This window comes from Ursus americanus, chromosome 25 (genome assembly GCF_024610735.1).
Source record: "Ursus americanus isolate L20-20 chromosome 25, mUrsAme1.1.p, whole genome shotgun sequence".
Taxonomy (NCBI): Eukaryota; Metazoa; Chordata; class Mammalia; order Carnivora; family Ursidae; genus Ursus; species Ursus americanus.
This window is the reverse complement of record NC_142151.1, coordinates 35613884-35636129: the sequence shown is the minus strand read 5'-3', so window position 1 is coordinate 35636129 and position 22246 is coordinate 35613884. Positions and strand designations below refer to the sequence as shown.

The 22246-nt window shown below is 37.1% G+C and overlaps 1 pseudogene; it reads left to right on the top strand.

The window, feature by feature from the left end:
- Positions 1-506: 506 nt before the first annotated feature.
- LOC123794590 (serine/threonine-protein phosphatase 4 catalytic subunit pseudogene) lies at positions 507-16927 on the top strand (annotated as a pseudogene).
- Positions 16928-22246: the final 5319 nt, after the last annotated feature.

Below are 22246 nucleotides of genomic sequence, written 5' to 3'. Positions count from 1 at the left end.
ATTGACCTTTGGCAAAATTGATAAAGAAAATAAGATAAAATACAGAATGAAAAGGCAGAAACAACCACAGATACAATACAAACTAAAAATGGATTATGAATAACTACCTGCTAATAAACGTAATACCCAGATGAAATGGGTCAATTTGTAGAAAATTATCAAAATGCCAAAGTGGCATAAAAGGTTCTCTGGTAGCTAATTAACATTAGCAAAGGCATGTGTGGAACATATATCCCTAGGAAGTTTATTTGCTGGTCAGAAAAATTAGTAATAGTTGGGGCACACAGGTGACTCAGTCAGTTAAGCGTCCAACTCTGGATTTCAGTTCAGGTCATGATCTCAGGGTTATGAGATCAAGCCCCCATTGGGCTCCGTGCTGCATGTGGGACGTGCTTAGGATTCTATCTGTCCCTCTGCCCCTCCCCCTCCCTCTCTAAAACAAAAAAAGAATTAGTAAACATTGCTGTAAAGGAAGAATTGGTCTTTATAATTTAGGTAAAGTTGACATGAGTTTCCAGCAAAAGCAGGAGAAAGAAGAGAAGGAAGAGGAAGGAGCAAAGTCCAAAGACACTGAAACAGCAATCAAAAATCTCTACTTCCAAAAAGCTTCAGTCCCAGACAGTTTTGCAGGTACTTCCTACCAAACTTGTAAGGAAGATTTAGTCCTATTTTGCAAGAAGTTATTTCAGAAAAAAGTAAGAGTGAAAGCCTATCTAGCTCATTTTATCAGACTAGCATAATCTTATACAATGGGATAAAAACAATAAAAGGAAAAGAAGATAAAGGTTAATTTCACTTATGAACATAGACGACCTAGGAATAAACTTAACAGGTGAAAGACCTGTACTCTGAAAACTATAAAACTATGTTCACTTATGAACATAGACGACCTAGGAATAAACTTAACAGGTGAAAGACCTGTACTCTGAAAACTATAAAACACTGATGGAAGAAATTGAAGACAACATGAACAAATGGCAAGACGTTCTATGCTCATGGTTGGAAGAATTGATATTATCAAAATGTCCATATTACTCAAAGCAACCTATAGATTCAATGCAATCCCTATCAAAATACCAATAGCATTTTTCACAGAACTAGAACAAAAAATACTAAAATTTAGGAACAACAGAAGACCCAAATAGCCCAAGCAATCCTGACAAAGAAGAACAAAGCCAGAGGTATCGCAATTCCAGATTTCAAGATATACGACAAAGCTGTAGTAATCAAAATAGTATGTGGTCCTGGCACAAAAATAGACACATAGATCAAGAAAACAGAATAGAGACCCCAGAAATAAACTAACATTTATATGGTTATATAATCTACGACAAAGGAGGCAAGAATATATAATGAGAAAAGACAGACTTTTCAGCAAATGGTGCTGCGAAAACTGGACAGCTATATGTAAAAGAATGAAACTGGACCGCTTTCTTACACCATACACAAAAATAAAATCAAAATGGATTAAAGACCTTAACATGAGATCTGAAACCATAAAGATCCTAGAAGAGAACATAAGCAGCAATTTCTCTGACGTCGGACATAGCAACATTTTTCTAAATATGTCTCCTAAGGCAAAAGAAACAAATACTTTATTTATAAAGTGAGAGAGAAAGTAAATTCACTTTTTGATCAGTTAAATATCTTGCAAAGCAGAAGGCAATAAGAAAGGGAGGGGGAAAAGCAGTATCTCATTTCTTTTTTTTCCCCTCAAAATTTCTCGTTCTATATTTGTACATATGACTGTTTGTGGCTGGCTTTCCACACACCTGGCTCTCTTCAAATAAGAAGCACCAATAATTTCTACATCTGTACAAGCTGATGATAATCCTCATAATCAGCCAAATCCCTGTGAATGATCTTTGAGGACTGCAGGGCCTACTTTACATCTGAGTTGGATTGCACGATCCATAATGCCCCACACAGCTGCTTAGGAGGAAGAAAAACATGCTATTTTGCAGTTGAAAAGGAATGAGAAGATAGGTCAGTCAGGAGGAGCACTGGGCAGGTTCCAGAGGGTGGTATGGATCCTGGAATCTTGGTCGCACCACTCCTGCCTTTCCTTGGGAACCAACTTGCATCTACCTTGACACAACAGATACTTTCTCCCTGAAAAGTTATATATTAGTAAGTGCAATGTAATGTGTACATTCTGTGCTCGACCCAATGCCAAGTATTCAGCTTCTCCCCTGGTTTTTTTTCTTTTCTTTTTTTTTTTTACAGATAAAGAAACTGAGCTCAGAGAAGTTAAAGTAATTTATCCAAGGCACTGCAATTAATTTTAAGAACTGGGGTATGTCTGATTCCAAAGACCTTTTGGGCTAGAGGATCGTGCCTCAGATCACATCACTGGTAAATGGCAGAAACCAGATTTAAAGTGACATCTTGACTCCCACATTTTGGTTTTCACCACTTGATGAATAATTGAGTTTATGAACAATGAGTGAAGCGATCAACCAGTGCTGTTTAAGGGGAAACATCCTTGATTAATTTTGTGAGTAAATGTTAATAAATATGCTAATATCAAACTTTTTAATTGGATTTTAGTAATAAATGTTACTGTTGCCAGGGGTTAAAGGCAGCATCAAGTCTTAAAACAACTGATTCAGAATAGGTTTTGAAATCGGTAGGATAGGACCCATGGCAGGGACTGAAAGGACACCAGGGGGAGATTACAACATAATCCTACCACATAACTCTTGTGTGCTAAGAAATCTGTTAGCTGGAGTTAGAAACATGAATAGGAAGGAGTACTCTAAAATTAAACATACTGTGTGTGCCTCAGCTTATCTGTATAATGGGGGAGGATTACATGAGTTAACACAGGTAAAATGCCTGGAACAGTGTCAAGCACATAGCAGGCACTTAATAATAGCTGTAAGTAGTATTAATAGCATATTACCGTTTCAGTTCCTCCTTTAAAGAAACCAAGCAGTAGGAGTCAGGGGGTGTAACAGCTATTAGTGCTTCCTGAAATGGCAACGGATATATCACATCAAATTAAGAAATGAAAAGGCAAAAGTACATCAACTCCACAAAAATGTGTATTTTTCTAAAATATGTACACCAAAGCTCTGACAAGATAATTTTAAAAATCCAATAAAAATCGAAAGTGTGTCTCTAAGGTTTAAATTCAAAACCACTTCTTAAGCAGAGACAGGCGTGGCTATATCCAGTCATTGTGGGAAGAGCGGGTCTTAATGACGGTCCTTTCTAGGGTTCTGTTCCACATTACCTTCTTGTGACCTGAAAATGTCACTTGCTGCCAGTCTCTCATTCAAATCAACTGCGAAACTGGATAAAACCAGTTCCTTACAGAACCCAGATGCTGTCTCTAACCCAAACTGCGCTCAGTGAGTCCACGTCAGCCTCCTGTCCCCTCTCTGTAGTCAAGGAAAGAGCAGCTGATATCTTAACTGCTGCTCTCTGGCAGAGAAAGCATACACCTGTTGACAGACTGGCGCAAAACAATCTCAATCAAAACTTCAAAAGTAAGACAAGATTCTCCTCAGGCCAGCACCACCTCACACAGGCTACTGAAAGGAAGACTCAGTGCCCTGGGTTGATAGGATGCTTTTTCCAATGAGTACAGGTGCAAGTCACCATTCTTCCTGAGTGAGGTGTGGTCAGCACCTCCTCAGACAATGTTAGCACAGGAAATCCCACAGAGACCTGCCAGAAATCATCTCACCAGGACAACAGTTCCAGTGTGAGAAGAATGCCTGGATAATGTATTTATAAAAGATGCTGGAGATTTTCAACCTTGGCACATGATATATGTTTATAAATCCATTCTTAAGTGGACACATATTGTAAACAGGCAGGTCAGCTTAACAGGGATATCCTGTAAAATGTCTTTAATAAATATACAATTAAGGAATAGGGCTTGATGGGTTTTCTAGATGGGATTTAGTTATAGCTACCTTCAAATCTGATAGCTCAGGTTGGTTTATTGAAGCTTCTTCTGACCTCAGGAGAATCGCTGTATTCCCCGACTGCAACCACAAGCATTTATCTCATTCTGTTTTTTCTTGATTTTCTAAAGGCTAATTGGGCCAGCTCTACCTACATGTGTTCAGCTTTCCAGTGATTTATTTCATATGTTCCTCCTGCTTATTTCAATTTGGCATTTGTTCCTATCATTCCCGTATGTCAACAGGTTACTTTAAATTTAGCTATCTTATATAGGCCCCCAAGATAACTATGATTTTCATACCAGCAAAAATAGTTATAGAAAAATCACTTCTGTATTTGAATGTGCTATTTAATTCCAAAGAGTTCATTTCCCATGGATCCTTAATTCCTTTTTTTTTTTTTTAAGATTTTATTTATTTATTTGACAGAGAGAGAGAGAGACAGCCAGCGAGAGAGGGAACACAAGCAGGTGGAGTGGGAGAGGAAGAAGCAGGCTCATAGCGGAGGAGCCTGATGTGGGGCTCGATACCATAACGCCAGGATCACGCCCTGAGCCAAAGGCAGACGCCTAACGACTAAGCCACCCAGGCGCCCCTGGATCCTTAATTCCTACACAAATGAAACGAGAAACTTTTCTCCCCAAATGGGCCCTAATGGTATCAACTCCTTTTGTTTCTCAGACAAATCCTCTGTTTTCTTTCCTGTTCAACCCTGACTCTCTTCGGAAGAGTGATGATACTGAGTGCTTCATAAACACCGTCAGCCCAAATGGAAGCATACGCTACTCAGAAGTGTTTGTCACCAAATTATATAGATCAGCTTCTTGACACTATTCTCTCAGTGGCTGGATCCCAAAGCCAGCTGCATTCATTCATCTCCTCCTTCTTATTAAGGACTACTGTTCAACTGTTTGAACAAATGGAATGCTTTGAAATGCCCCTTTCTTTAAGAAACTGATATACTGTCATTTTTTTTAAAAAAAGACATAGCATCATTTAAATATGAAAATGTATTAATTTTACAGGAGAGATGATGACTAAATCTTCAAAAGACTTAGTTCCCATAAAAGGTATTAACACCAGCACTCTTGGTGGTGCTCATCAATGAAGCGCTTGATTGATAACAGGGTACCAAGGCTGTGTCCGCACAGAACGAGAACATCTGCGTGCAAAGTGAAAAAGTCAAATATCATGATGCTTCAGTAGTTGACACAAAATAGTCACATTTCGGATAGAAATGTTTCTCTTTTAACAAATCATCTTGTTATCTTAGCATCTGTATTAATAAGCTTACACAGCATTTGGTCTAAAGCACTTCCTAAACCCTTTGGTTCCCCTAATAGCTTTTCTGACAAAGTGACATAATACTATTTGCATTAGAGAGATGCAGCTGATGTCTATAGAGCCAGCTAGGTTTGACTGCCTCATATCCAAGACCAAGGAGCAGGATGGCTTCAGCCTGATTTGTCACTAGAGCATTTCAACTTATTGCGGTATTACGAGCAATGGGTACTGTACGCATTGTTTTGGTGTCCTCTTTGCAGGCGGGGATTTTAGCAGTAAGCTTCAGAGCAAAGTTGTTTCTGTTCTGTGGCCAGGGAAGCTTTGCAACCATTTTGATTTCATCCTGTTACCTTGTTAATTCGTTGACGATAGCAGACATATATTGCATTTGGGCTTTCCCTGTTGCTTGTGAGTAGTTACTGAATTGACCTGCTTTTTAATGCAAACATTATGCAGACTGCAACCAGACAATGGAAAGTCTGTTTGCAACCTGAGCAGGGCTGGATGCAATCTTTCCCAGTGGGTATCTATCATTTCAGGTGCTGCTGAAGAATTCATTGTAGAATTTTCATTTTTCAACTGTTTGTTAAAATCACATACCAAGTCAAATTTAATTAGTTATATTCATCCGGCAGATGGTACAATATTCTATAATAAAGCCTAAATTCCTTTACTTAATTAAGTAATGCATTTCATATGATCTCTTTTACAAATTTCAGAACTGATTCTCCTTAAACAGGCCTGCACACTATTTGGATGCAGGCCCAAACAGGTTAAAATTGATTTAATACTTTCCCCCCAAAGAACATTATGTAAATGAAAGCAAGTCTGTCCTGAGTGACTTATTTTAAGGTCTGCTTCTACATAAATTACATCTGCATCTGGGAGAAAGAGGTGGGAGTGAAATTACGTGGGAACAAATTTCTGAAACTTTGAATGCAACATGTTACAGAGACAGTCATATTTAAATACGTACAATTTGTTTTGCACTGGAAGAGCTTAATGTCCATTATCAGTTTGTTGGAACCAAGTCTTTGATAATATTAAGTACATTCTTCATAGCTATAGCAATTTTGCTTGCAGGACAGCCAGTTAATCTGAACATTAGAACTGGAGTGGAGGGTCTATCTCTATATATTAATTATGCATTATTATAGGCATCTGTAACACCCACACCACTTTTGGCAACACGGGATGAATGGAATATTGCGTTCTCAGTAGATCTTGGATGCTGCTTTACCACCCAAGACTCAAAACGGATTTCATTCTTCCCTAAGGACTGTATCATTACATCAGGCATCTGCCCACTTTTTCCTCAGGTGGGATTTGAAACTTGCTAAATTTTTCCAGTCTATGTCAACAACCCATAAAAGGGTACAAACTGATTCACTGAATGCCAAAAGTGGAAGAAATTTTATGCATCTTTTATTCCAGAGAGGGTATGTATTCTGCACATCTGCTGGAATTGCTTTGCTCCAGTACCTACTGTTGACTTAGTAATCATGGTACCTGTGGCTTCTCAATCTTCTTTGATAAAGCCCTCCAGTCATGAAGTGAACCCTCTTTTGCCATCCTCTTCTAACTCTTTTATTATGCTCATAAGGAAATTAAGGCACAAAGACTTGTAGTAGAACCCTTCTACTTCGTGACAGAAGTAACTAACGTCCAGGATAAAACTAATAAATATCTCAACCCCTAGCCAAGTATTTTCCCCACTGCATTACGTTACCTCCTGAATGAGAAAAGTCTAGGGTCCAGACTGATGGGGAGGAAACATAGCTAACCTCTACCCTTTTATCTTGAGTAGCTGGGGCCTGCAAATTAAACTGACACAAAACAAATTCACAGGGGGATAAAGCTGCAGTTTTTGTTGATGTTAATATTTTTTATGTACACAGAAGTGACAGAAAAGAAGTGAAAAGCAGTTAGCCAAGGAGATTATATACCATTTTAACAAAGGGCAATAAATTGTGGAGAAGTGACTAGAAAGTGGAAGGGGGGGATTTGGGCTTCTAGTTGTAATAAATTGTGGGAAAGTGACTAGGAAATATACAAGGACTAAACATTATGGAAGAGAAGGGTTATTTTAGTAAGGTTTGTTTATACAGATTCATCTCAGTGTGACTCCCTATCTCTGGTTATAAGAGCTGGACTCTTCTTCCTGGGCACCTTCGTCAAAGCAGAATTTCTCACCTGACAGATAAGGGAGGACAAAGAAGTCTTCTTACATCAGTTAATTCTCAGTTGCTTCAGCAACTAATTATTATAGCAACTATCAGCAAAATAATTATTATGCCAAAGTGGCATCTATTGGGGTGGCATAGTCTGAGCCCCTTTAAACTATAGACAGTGAGCATATTTAACCACTATGGTTTTATGTTTCTTAGCTAACTTAGTGAACGTACTAAGCAATCCTTCCAGGCACAGTCACCAGCCATCTGCCCATCATCACCCCCCACTTAATCTCTGGGTGTTTCTTTCTAGGTCCTGCCACTTGAAGTTTCTACATTACAGCTTTACTTGTTATCTTTAAATTATCTAATATTTTTAGTTTTAGTTTTTTAAAGATTATTTTTTTATTTGAGAAAGAGAGCACAAGGAGAGGGAGGAGAAGAAGGAAAGGGAGAAGCAGAGTCCGCACTGAGCAGGAAACCCTACGCAGAGCATGATCCTGGGACTCTGGGATTGTGACCTGAGCTGAAGGCAGACAGTTAACTGACTGAGCCCCCAGGCACCCCAAAATTAACAATATTGCTAATTCTTTTAGTTTCTAGATGGAAAAGATTCTACTTATCTGAGCCTTTTGTTTGAGGCCATCTTTTATGGACCTATGGCCTCAAGTTCTGTGATCAAGCAGTTCCCTTACTCCCAGTTTACTGGGTTAAAATGTACTACACAGGCTGATCTCTGAAAAACCCAAGTGAAGTGCAAAGATCAAGTCTTTAAGGAGAAAGGTGTTGCATCTTGTCCTTGTTCTGCTAGATACTGGCAGCAAGACTTTAAACAGAACCATTATGGACACTAAATTTCAATGCATATATGTCACCTAGGCCGGAGTTCAAGCTCAATAAATGGTGTAGTGTTAATGATGATGATGACGACAATGCTTAGTGTTGAAAAACTCCTCTGTTTTATATAGTTTTCTCCAAAAGAACCTAGTTAATTATCTACAGATTTCTTCCTTTCTCCTACTCCTTCCCCCATCCTTCCCCTTTATAAGCACATCAGATAGAACCATACTTAAATACCTACAACATTCATTTCTTTGGGAAAGACAACAATGTCTTGGCTTAGAGAGATTTCACTGACTTCACTACGTGCTAAGATGTAACATTTAAATACCTTACACAAAAGTCAACTTAGATATCTCTTCTTCTAGGCATCAGTCCCTAACAAGCCAGACCACCAGCACCTGGTGTCCAAAGACTAAATTCTAATCTCCTTAGGAGGAGAGTTTGTGTCTTTTTCCGTGTGTCTTGCATCATAGTAGGCAATTATTTCTAAAAGAATAAATGAATTAATGTTATCTGGGATGGAAGGTAGGGAAACATAAGGAGGTCAGTTCCCCAGCCGCTATGATTTGGGGATAATTAATATTTGGAAATTATTTGGACAAAGAAATGAAAATTACTTAATTTACAGTGATTAAATTGAAGCTATTTAATTGACCCTTTTCCCTTTGAAACAGGAATTGCTGATATAACAAGTTCCCATTTAGATGCACTTAAGCAGAAAGATTCATTTTCCTTTTTTTTAATGAAAAGCCAAAGCACTGGATGATTCATATTTCTAGGAAAATATTCCTATAGGCGTTTTCATCTCTGAATAAACATTCATCTTCAAAAGTATGTTTTTAATAAAAAGGAAGACTGGTGCATTTATTTTATGATGTTTCTTGGTGAACAAGTTCCAGAGATTATTTATTTATTTATTTATTTATTTATTTATTTATTTATTATTTTTTTAAAAGGTTTTATTTATTTATGTGACAGAGAGACAGCCAGCGAGAGAGGGAACACAGCAGGGGGAGTGGGAGAGGAAGAAGCAGGCTCCCAGCGGACGAGCCCGATGTGGGGCTCGATCCCAGAACGCCGGGATCACGCCCTGAGCCGAAGGCAGACGCTTAATGACTGCGCTACCCAGGCGCCCCATCCAGAGATTTTTTAAAAAAGGTCTGTAGGGCTCACTCTAGACAAACATGTGTCATAGGGAAAGCTTGTCTTTACTTTTATACGCAGAACCAATCAGTTGCAGCAGCAAGCAAAGATGGCATAATTGTGCTGTGACTGGATAGATAACAGGAAGGGCTCCAGTGAACTTCTTGGTATAATGAACTAGTAATAAAAATCCTACCACTAGACCTGTATTCTTTTGACTACCCATTTGTCTCCCTATTACAATAAGGACAGCCCTCTTCTGGGAGGGAAATATATATTACGTTCTTTTTCAGAAAACATTTTGATTGAAGGGAAGTTCAAAAGCATGCCAGAGTGGGAGAGGATATTTCCTACATATATTCGATAAATGGTTCATAGATTGAATGAATATGCTAAAAACATTGAAGGAAAGGTAGATAACCCAACAGAAAAATAGGCAAATGGCTTGAATAGACATTTACAATACAAGGTATTTTGATCATGTCTGTCACAGCTTAACAGGAAACCTTAAAAAGATTAAACCTATTTCCAAGTCAATCTCTGAGTCCCAGAACAAACCTTCAAGATAATTATAGAAATACGAAAATATCCAGCATTTGACAAGTTAAAATTCACACTATTTAGCATTCAATCAAAAATTACCAAGTGTGCAAAGAAGCAGAAAAATATCCAGAATGCAGAGAAAACTCAATCAGTAGAAACAGACCCAGAAATTAAATTACTCAAGTGATAGTAAAGAATAATACTGAAATAACTTTTTTTTTAAGAGAGAGAGAATAGGGAGGGGCAGAGGAATAGAATCTCAAACAGATTCCCCACTGAGCGAAGAGCCCAACACAGAGCAATCTCACAACCCTGAGACCATGATCTGAGCCAAACCCAAGAGTCAGATGCTTAACCAACTGAGCCACTCAGGTGCCCCTGAAGCAATTTTTAAAACTGTATTCCATATGTCTAAGAAGGTAAAAGAAAACATGAGTATGTTAATGAAAAACTGGAAGATAAAATAAAACTGAGCAAAATGTAAATTCTAAAATTTTAGAGAGAAAAAAGATTTCAGGAAAGATAAATAAAGTAGATGGGATTAATAGGAGGTTGGAACGTTAAAGAAAAAAACAGTGGACTTAAGACCTAATAATAAACTTTGCAATAATATTCAACAAAGAAAAAATACGGTTAAAAAAAAAGTAAGCTGTGGGACAACTTCAGACAGCTTAACAAATTTGTAATTGAAGTCCCTGAAGGAGAGAGAGAGAGAGAGAGAGAGAGAGAGAGAGAGAGAAGCCAGGGGAGAAAAAAAAATCTTTTAAACAATGGCCAAAATTTTTAAAAATTAGATAAAAATAATAAACTTACACTTCATAGAAGTACAACAAAGCCACCACAAGAAATATGAAGAAATCGACACCAAGACACATCACAAATGACCTGAAACCAGAAAAAATTTAAAAGCAGCTAGAAGAAAAAAAAACAAACATTATGTACATGGGGACAGAGATATCAGTGATTGCCCTGGGAGAGGGGAGGAAAGGGGGGACACGATGGAATAATTACAAAGGGACATTAAGGAAACTTTTAGGGGTGATAAATACACTCATTGCCTTGGTTGTAATGATGGTTTCACAGGTGTATACATGCCAAAACTTATCAAATTGTACATTTTAAATATGTGCAGCTTATTGCATATCAATTATATTTCAATAAACCTATTCATAACTTCATAATGAGAAACTACTACACAGCCACTAAAATAGATAAAATTAAAAAACAATACCAGGTATTAGAAAAAGTGAAATTCTAACCCACAATAATGACAGCATAATCAATAACCACGCTGGTGGACCCAGCGTGGCTCAGTTGGTTAAGCATCTGACTCTTGATTTCGGCTCAGGTCATGATATCAGGATCGTGAGATCAAGCCCCTCAGTGGGCTCCACATGCTGAGTGTGGAGCCTGCCTAAGATTCTCTCTCTCTCCCTCTCCCCCTGCTCTGTCTCTCTCTCAAAAATAAATATAATATAATATAATATAATATAATATAATATAATATAATATAAAAAATAAACCACTTTGGAAAATTCTTTGCCGGTGTATCCTAAAACTGAACTTGGAGCATACACTATCCACCAACAATTATACTACTAGGTATATAGCCGGGAGAAATAAGTGCATATGTTTACCAAATTACATGTGCACGAGTAGGACTACTCATAATAGTCCCCCCTACCCCAGAAAATCTCGAAGTCCAACAAAAATAGGGCGGGTAAAGTATGGCATATTCATGGTATAGAAAACTGTACGGAAAGTGAAGGCAAGACTGCTAAACATAACCATCTGGATGACTCTCAGAGACATAATGTTTAGCAGTAACGAAAGAGTATCTATCATAGCATCCCAACGATATAAAGTTTAAAATAGGCACAACGAATTTAGGTGATAGAAGTCATGATGATGGTTCCCTTTATGGGAGGAAGTGACTGGGAGGGAGAATTGGGGGCAGTTGGGGGCAATTATGTTCTATTTCTTCATGTGGATGCTGGTAACACATATGTGTTTAATTAAAATTTAAAAAGTAACATACATTTTATAAAAGATCCACAAAACAAAAGGATATATATTAAACATTTAAAAAATGCCTATGGTGGGGAGGGGAAAGAGAGAGATGGAGATAAAAAAGGTGGAAGGAAGGAAGGGATTTAACTGGTTTATCTCCTTATGAAGAAGAATTATTCATATTTATAAAATGTACTGTTTAGTATGGTGTGTGCCAGGCATTCTTAGTTTTTCATCTACCCTTACCTAAATGGTCCAAGCTTGCTACAGTCCTCCCATCAACCTTTTTACTACTATCTTCCCCATTAACAACAACAACAACAACAACAAAGGTTGGCATTAATTATTTGGTGGTAAAATTAGATAATATGTATAGTTTCAAACACATTTTAAAGAAATCCTGAAATTCTTCAACCAACATGGCAATATCCCTAGAATTCCAACATATTTAATTATGTCATTTGTCCTCAAAACCCATACTTTCATATCCATTTATTATAAAATTCTGAAGCTACTACATGTCTCAATAATAGGCAGCCCACTAATTATGTAGGAAGTCCTAAGGAAAATTTCAGATTTCTGAAGAAAGTTTAACTGTGAGCCCCTTTGTATATCTAAAATGGCGGGAGCCTGGCTGGCTTAGTTGGCAGAGCATGTGACTCTTGATCTTGGGGTTCTGAGTTCGAGCCCCACATTGGGTGTAGAGATTAAAACTTTTTTTAAAATGCACAATGAGAAACAGAACTTATAAATCATAAATCTAAATGAAGATTTTCCAACTGAGAATGGAAATATTTATAACCCCCTAAATTTCTAGTGTACTTTTAAAAGTTCAGACATGGAGGGCCTAGTTGTATTTTTTACTTCATGCTTACCCTTCCCCACCATTCCCCTTCAACAGACGGATAAAGATATCTATCTATATACAAATATATATCTAATGGAATATTATTCAGCCCATGAGAAAAATCAGGTGTGACAACATGGATGGACCTTGAGGGCATTATGCTAAATGAAATAAGTCAGAGAAAGACAAATACTGTAGGATATCACTTACATGTAGAATCTAAAAAGGTAAACTTCTAGAAACACAGAGTAAGTAGAAAGGTGATTATGGGAGGAAGGGGGAAATGGGCAGATGTTGGTCAAAGGGTAAAAACTTCTGGTTATAAGATAAATAGGTCCTGGGGATCTAATGTACAGCATGGGAACTATAATTCACAATGCTGTATTATGAACTTAAGAGAGTACATCTTAAATGTTACCACCACAAAAAAGAAATGATAATTATGAGACACGATGGAGTTGTTAGCTAACGCTATGCTGGTAATCACTTCACAATATATAAATGTATCATATCAACATATTGTACGCCTTTGATTTATACAATGTTATGGGTCAGTTATGTCTCAGTAAAGCTGGGAAACAATAGGAAAGCCTAAATACAAATAGATAAATAATATGTGATATATTCATGTAACTGGCAGATCACACAGCCATTAAAAAAGAAAAAACTGTAAAAAAATAAGGTATTATGGATTATTAGCTAGAATGCCAAGCAGAAATCTAGAGTCAAATAATAGTGGAAATTTTTGCTACATAGAAATTCAACTGTGAATTTATTATGAGCATCAAATTACAGTAAAAAGTCCTTAGACTGTTATATCAAAGTTTGAAACAAGTGAGAGTAGGTTCATATGCTCTGACAGAATCAGATTATCTATTACAGTATCTTTAATCCTCTAAGGCAAAGCAAGAAGTAACATTAAAGAAAGGTGTTTGTGCAGAATTCCATGGGAAGTGTAACTCCGGTAATAGGTTCCTATAATGAAATGACACTTTATTAAATTACTGAAGTGTTCACTGCCAGGCATGTAATACATATTCAGTATTATAAAATCAGCTTAAATTTGGGTACTATAACATTCCGGTGCTGAAAATATGGATGTCTCTGCCTTTGAATCTAATCCTCCTATATAGATGTCCGCCGTCTAGTCTGGCTTTAGATGTCAAATGCAAATATTTCAAATTTGTTAAAATGAAGGTTTCCCTAATGGTGAATGAGGTAATTTTGTCACTATACTTCCTCGTCACTGATAATTAAAAACTTAACTTCTTGCAAGATGATACTTTTTAAAATTACTTCCTTCCACCCACACAAAACACTTACTAATTCAGCTCAGGACATTTTATGACTTCATGTGAGCTCCAAATCCTAGCAGTTAGACATATAAACAGCATAAAAACCCATGTTTTATGCAGTGTTTGGCAAACCATAATTGTTCTCTCTTTGGCATTTGCTTTCTATCCTACGTATCTCCTAATCCTTGATGTGCACATTGAAAATGTCACCAAGTCCTCTGAAATTAATCACATCTCCACATCTGAACCAGACAGACCTTGTTTATTTGCCTGAATCACACATATTCTGGGACTTCCAAACTCCAGAAAGTTCCTTAAATTTTTATTAAGTCTAGAAAAATAAGACAAAAACACATACACTCGCCCTGGTAGAAACGACACTCTTTTGTGAGAAATGTTTTCGGGCAGATTAGGAAGAATCCTTTAAAACAAACATACTTTCCAACATACAGCAGAATTATTAGACTTTGGTTTGATTGTGCTTTTGTTGGAGTGGGATAACGTATTAAAGAAGTAGGCCTCTCAAGACAGAGCAGTAAGGAGAAAACACAGTAGTGAAGAAAGATCGATACATATTGACACTTTCCCGTGCAGATGGTATATATAAAAGGAAGACGGAAAAACAAACTTAGGCTCTAACCACCATCAATCTTTGTCATCATTGTGCACTCAGATCTGGCCAAGACAGCAAAGCAAAGAGATGCGTTCATCTTCTCTTACTTCTGATGTTATGAGGGAAGTTTGCTTTTAAGCTATTTTGTAAAGTTGAGTGCTAATTTATTCTCTATGTAAAGAACCTAATTTACGTCATGATTATTTGTTATGCTCTAAAGATAGATAATTGTTCTCACCTTTCCCCTCCCTTAACTCAGCTTTTTAACACCTTTTCTAGAGTCTGCATAGATCATTCTGTCATTTTAAAAATACTCTTTTAGGAAGCTATCTATCTAATTTGCGACTCGAAGTGCATGAAACATGTTGCTATCAGAATTTATAGAATTGTTTTGCCTGTATTTGACTACCACAAATTTTGTCAACAGTTATTGATACTGAATGTAGACCATCCTAGACAAACAGTAGGTGCCCCCTTCTGGTCTAGAGGATTGCAAATGATAGACACACATACATACACATACAGACCTTATTAAATAAGGTAATCATAACAGTATGAAACTACTCTCCAGAATTGATTTCAATTCTCTGAAATTCTGAATTACTTATTATACCCTCTTCCTCTGCAAATTACTAATTAAGGAAAAGAAGAATGTATATACAATGTGTCATACTTCCTATTTATAACAGTCATTGAAAAATACGGTCAGACTCATTAATTCAAATGAAAGGAAAATTGCTCCATGCCATTGTTTATTTTCAGAAGAACTCAATATCTTCATTTAAATTCAAAAGACAATAATGTAAAACAGAGTTTCATCCTTTATATTCATATTTAATATAATGTATTGCCTAATCACCCACTTAGGATAGTATATACATTTTTTATTTTCTTGTTTCTTACAGGAAGCCATTTTTCAAGGAATATAATTCTCCATAGTATTGGCTTCGATAGAATGCATAACATGTGTTCCTATCACTTCTATTAAATTACTATATTATGTATCGCTTATAATATTTTCATTAAATATAATATTCCCATGAGGTAGACATCTGGAAACACAGTTTTTAGAGAGTTAACTGGTTTTTGAGGGGAAATAAATTGATGAACAAGAGATAGAATGTAGGACTTTGAATGTTGACTAATAACAGAACCCACCCAAAAAAGGAGCAAGAAGAAATAATTAAACGAAATCTGAAGAAGAAATGAACAGAAATCAAGGGAAGCAGGGTGAGGATGACTAGAGGTAAGAAGGAAGAAAAACTACAAAAAGATACAAGATGGAAGGTTAAACAACATGGTAAGGGGCCAAAGCAGAAGGAAGCAGAAGGCAGAGAGCCCAAGCGCCAGAGTCAGAGTCGCACGTGGTGAAGTGTACTTGCTCTAACCTGTGCAGGGGTGGGGGTCCCAGTTCTGGAACCAGGGTGAAGACCAGTGACTTTGATTGGCACTTGGATGCCCTAAGATCATCCAGGAGAGTGAAGTCAAGATCCTGTGCACTCAGGCAGGAGAGATCATGGTAGAAGAGTGCAATGTGCAAAGGGTGAAGTTGCCAGTCACAGTATATGGTGACGTCCCTGGACAATTCTGTGACTTCAAGGATCTGTTCAGTGTGGGTTGGTAAGTCCTTGAGACCAATGACCTTTTCATGGGAGACTTCATGGATCATAGTTTCTGGGCATTGAAACATAGCTCCTATTGTACTTAATGTTCAATATGCTGACCACATCATCAAGATCCTGGGGAACCAATAGAGCCACCAGATCCCCTGGGCATATATGGCTTCTATGAGCAGTGCCTGCACAAATAGGGCTTGGTGACGACCATGCAGTGCTACTGACCTGAGATCTTGGACTAACTTAGCCTGTCAGTCTTTTGCATACACAGGTGCTCTCTCCTCCATCCAAACCCTAGACCAGATTCAGATGACTGACTAAAAGCAAGGGGAGCCCCATGACAGGGCCATGTGTGATCTGCTCCTGTCTGACCCTAAAGACAGCCCATAGGACTGGCTCTTATTTGGCAGTAACATCCAGCCAACAACATTGGCATGATCTGTTATGCCCACTAACTGGTCAGGGAAAGTTACAGGTGGTACTTCAATGAAACTGTGCTCACTGTGCTTTTTCTATCATTTTGGGAATGTGGTGGCCATCTGGGAGCTGGATGAGCATCTCTAGAAAGATTTCATCATCTTCTAGGCTGCCTCACAAGAGGCATGTGGCATCTCCTCCAAGAAGATTGTAGACAACATCCAGTGATCCTTTGGTCCCTCCAGCTCCTCTGGCCCTCAGACCACCATGGCTTTGCCCTCTTCTCCAGATAGAGGCTGGACATTGGGGATGAGGGACTGTTCCTGGCTTGACTCTCCTCAAAGAGGACACTTCAAGAATAAGGACTTTCTCTGGAGAGGCTTGGAGCCTCAATTCCATGCTTCTCTACCTTCTCCCTACTTGAACCATTAAGTTTCCAGTATTTTGTTATTGTTCTTTTTTTTCCTATTTTTTTTGTTGTTGGCTTTTAGATAAAAATTTTGAGGAGAAAAAGGCATTGATTTAATTTTTTAAATGATGAGATTTAAAGGAAAATATTAAAGAAATAATAGTTCAGGAGTTATTTAAATATGGAAAATCATGGAAATATGGCTCTAATGATTACAATTAGAATACACTATTCTATTGCATACTTCTTTCTGATCAGGATCCCTACTTCAAGTTTCCTTAGCTTGTAAATTACCCATTAACTCTGTTATATCTCAATCTATCAGAGAAATTTAATAGCTATGTTGCACTTAGGGATACACATTTCATAATCATCAACTTCATGATAGGCCCTGGTGGGAAGTGTTGGTTACTAGGGATGATATAAAAGGATGTCTATAACACTTACATCTACTTACAGATTCTAGCCTAGAATCAGTTCCAGAGCCCACCTCCAACAAACTTTACCTCTTCAGCCACAAATGTGGTGGCTGTATTAGGACATTCATCACATTCTCATCTTTGCAGTTCATGGAAATGTGTGCACAATAAAATAATAAATAATCTTGTTACTTTTAATACATGTTTGAATGTATAGTTTTGCAAATGACTCTGCTTATGTGGTACAGTATTGGTCAATCAAGAAGTATTTCAGGGTTCCATGAGCAACAAGCTGGTCTCCAACTTCCCATTTTTAAAAACACAAGTGTAACATCTAGATTGTTCCTAAGGTAACTTCATTACCAAAATCCAATATTCATATCTACCTACATCCTTTCTCAAATTGTAGATTTTGCCAGGCCAGGAGACTTTCTGATTAAATGACACCTTTTAGCTCAAGTGCAATTCTAGGGAGAATCAGTGAAATTCTGCTCTAGGGCATGCACCGTGACATAATGAGATTTGGTTTCTGGCTGAATTTAGCTTTGAGGCAGGGGATGAAGTTTTCACTGCTTTAGTATGATGTTCACTAGTCTGCAGAACTTTCAGATCTATGCTAGAAAATAATTGCAGAAAAAATAGGAGATATACCATATCTTTACCAAAAAAAGAGTTTAACAAGGCTGGTAGGGTGACATGCATAAATACGTTATAAGAATAGTCTGCACATAGAGGATCCTAAGTTTTGGCTCTGGATTCAAAAGAAAAACTCTCATCTACATAAATATCAAGACAATTCAGAGAAAGGAGAGTCAGCATAAACCAAAGGAAAAAACAAGAGCTTTGAATAAGACAACCCTACGCTCACACCTTAACTGGAATTTTTATTTCTCCTAGGAGCCTTATTTTTTCTCTTTTTACAAAAAGCTTTTGACAGAGACGAGCTGTATTTCTTCTTACCCAGATTTCTGTGTGGCATTTTCCTACTCTCTTATTAGGGCCAGGACAGCTCTGTAAAGCTTTAGGTTTTCTGTAGGGGACTCAGTTCCAGCTTCTGCCTCCACATGCTATAAGAGCCATGTCCTATGTCCTTTTGAGTATTAAAACTCCGGTGCCCAAGACCTAGAGTAAGTCCTGAAGGAGCCAAAATATAAGTGTACTTACCTTTTTGGCTTAGATTTTTTTTTTATTTGGTTTCTTTCTTTTGAGTTAACCCATGTAATTAAAATGTTTTAATCTTCTACTCATGGTTTTTTATGTGTTTGTGGAGGAAAGCTGAGCATCTGGTTAACTTAATTTTCCATCCTGCCAGCATCTTCCGTAAGAGGCATTTTGAGACTTCTGTATTCCTGGTTGTACTTTTCTGCTTTTAAAATATTACTGCTGTCTGTTTTGTGGTAAACCTAAAATAGGCAGTTTTGTGGTGAATGGGTATAAAAAATTGGAATTTGTCTGGTTTTAAGTGAATGAACCCATTGCTAGGAAAAGAAACTGAGGCAGTATTTGAACTCAAATATTATTAACAAACCACTAAATAATATACTATATAATAAACTATATTTTATTGAACAATGAGCCTGAGAAACATATTACAGAATATTAATAAGGAAATATGTTTTCTTTAAACTAAATATTGTCTGATACAGTGAATGATAATTCACAGGAAAAACCTTGGAGATGAAGAATAGTTTTAAAAATCTTCATAAATAAACCAATTTTGGGGAAAAACTATTTTATGATGGGAATATGGGAACATGAATTAGGAAATGCAAAAGCAAAAATATGTATTTCTAATGACTTTGAAATTAATTTTTTACTACATCATATAATCTATTAAAATTAAAAATATTCTCTCCTGGAAAATATGACCTTATAAAGATATCAAGTTAGTACTTCTCTAAATAGGGTATTAACTTCATAGAATTTTTCTCTAATTTTATCTCTTTGATTTTTGTCTGAATTGATTCACTCTTATCTGTGTTTAATCCCTGTCAATAACATCTGGTTGAAAATGAAAAGACAATCTCTTTTGTTTCACAAACAATCATGAGTTTGATTTATTAACAAATTGACTAATCATTTTGGTCAACTGGCTACTTCTGCTGGATCAATATGTTGTATTAACTACCTATAAGACTCAGCTCTGATTTTGTTAGTAACAACACAACCTAGTGAAATCTTTACATCCTATTTTTTACTTTTACTCAAATTTCACAAATTATAGAAACTGTTCTTTTCATAACAATTGGGTTTGAAATGATCAGAATGTCTAAATAGTATCACCGCTCTAGGGAACTGGTTCTTCACGTTGTCTACAAAACTTGTGACACCATTTAATGTATAAGTATGAAATTATTTTTTAAATTTAGAACTTGTAGAAGATGGCTGAAACTCTCAAATCTATACCATCTCTCTGGTCTGGTTATTTGTATGTATTGATCAAGTAATTGAAAATATTTTCAGATAACCACATTTGACATCATAAAGACTTGATTTCAGAGTAATAGAGATAATTTTTTAAAAATTACAATAATTGTGCCTTGCAAAATTATTACCAGTGGAGGATTTTAAGTTCAACTTGCAAGATATATATTCTCACGTCAAAACCTCAACATTTCTATACACTAACAATGAGAGAGAAGAAAGAGAAATCAAAGAGTCAATCACATTTACAATTGCACCAAAAACCATAAGATACCTAGGAATAAGCCTAACCAAAGAGGCAAATTATCTGTACTCAGAAAACTATAGAACACTCATCAAAGAAATTGAGGAATACACAAAGAAATGGAAAAACCTTCCATGCTCATGGATTAGAACAAATACTGTTAAAATGTCTATGCTACTTAGAGCAATTTATACATTCAAAGCAATCCCTATCAAAATACCATCAACTTTTTTCACAGAACTGGAACGAATAATCCTCAAATTTGTATGGAACCAGAAAAGACCCCGAATAGCCAAAGGAATGTTGAAAAAGAAAACCAAAGCTGGTGGCATCACAATTCCGGACTTCAAGCTCTATTACAAAGCTGTAATCATCAAGGCAGTGTGGTACTGGCACAAAAACAGACACAAAGATCAATGGAACAGAATAGAGAACCCAGAAGTGGATCCTCAACTCTATGGTCAACTAATCTTTGACAAAACAGGAAAGAATATCCAATGGAAAAAAGAGTCTCTTCAACAGATGGTGCTGGGAAAATTGGACAGCCACATGCAGATGAATGAAACTGGATCATTTCCTTACACCATACACAAAATAGATTCAAAATGGATGAAATACCTAAATGTGAGACAGAAATCCATCAAAATCCTGCCTCTTCAACCTCGGCTGCAGCAACTTCTTGCTAGACACATCTCGAAAGGGAAGGGAAACAAAGGCAAAAATGAACTATTGGGACTTCATCAAGATAAAAAGCTTTTGCACAGCAAAGGAAACAGTTGACAAAACCAAAAGACAACCTACAGAATGGGAGAAGATATTTGCAAATGTCTTTTCAGATAAAGGGCTAGTATCCAATCTAAAGAACTTATCAAACTCAGCACCCAAAGAACAAATAATCCAGAAAAGAAATGGGCAGAAGACACGAGCAGACATTTCTCCAAAGAAGACATACAAATGGTCAACAGACACATGAAAAAATGCTCCAGGGGCGCCTGGGTGGCGCAGTCATTAAGCGTCTGCCTATGGCTCAGGGCGTGATCCCAGAGTTCTGGGTTTGAGCCCCGCATCAGGCTCCTCGGCTGGTAGCCTGCTTCTTCCTCTCCCACTCCCCCTGCTTGTGTTCCCTCTCTCGCTGGCTGTCTCTCTCTCTGTCAAATAAATAAATAAATAAATAAAATCTTTAAAAAAAAATGCTCCACATCACCTGGTATCAGGGAAATACAAATCAAAACCACAATGAGATATCACTTCACACGTGTCATAATGGCTAAAATTAACAACACAGGAAACAATGGATGTTGGCGAGGATGTGGAGAAAGGGGAAAACTCTTGCACTGTTGGTAGGACTGCAAACTGGTGCAGCCACTCTGCAAAACAGTATGGAGGTTCCTCAAGAAGTTGAAAATAGAGCTACCCTATGATCCAGCAATTACACTACTGGGTATTTACTCGAAGGATACAAACGTAGTGATCCAAAGGTGCACCTGCACCCCAATGTTTATAGCTGCAATGTCCACAATAACCAAACTATGGAAAGAGCCCAGATGTCCACTGACAGATGAATGGATAAGGAAGACGTGGTATATATACACATATATACAATGGAATACTACTCAGCCATCAAAAAATGAAATCTTGCCATTTGCAACAATGTGGATGGAACTAGAGGGTATTATGCTAAGTGAAATAAGTCAATCAGAGAAATACAATTATTATATGATCTCACTTATATGTGGAATTTAAGAAACAAAACAGAAGATTGTAGGGGAAGGGAGGGAAAAAATCAAACAAGACAAAATCAGAGAGGGAGACAAACCATAAGAGACTCTTAATCATAAGAAACAAACTGAGAGTTGCTGGAGGGGAGGGCATGGAGGGATGGGGTAACTGGGTGATGGACATTAAAGAGGGTACATGATGTAACGAGCACTGGGTATTATATAAGACTGATGAATCACTGAACTCTACCTCTGAAACTAGTAATACACTATATGTTAATTAATTGAATTTAAATTAAAAAAAAGAAGACAAATAAGCCATAATTTTAGAAA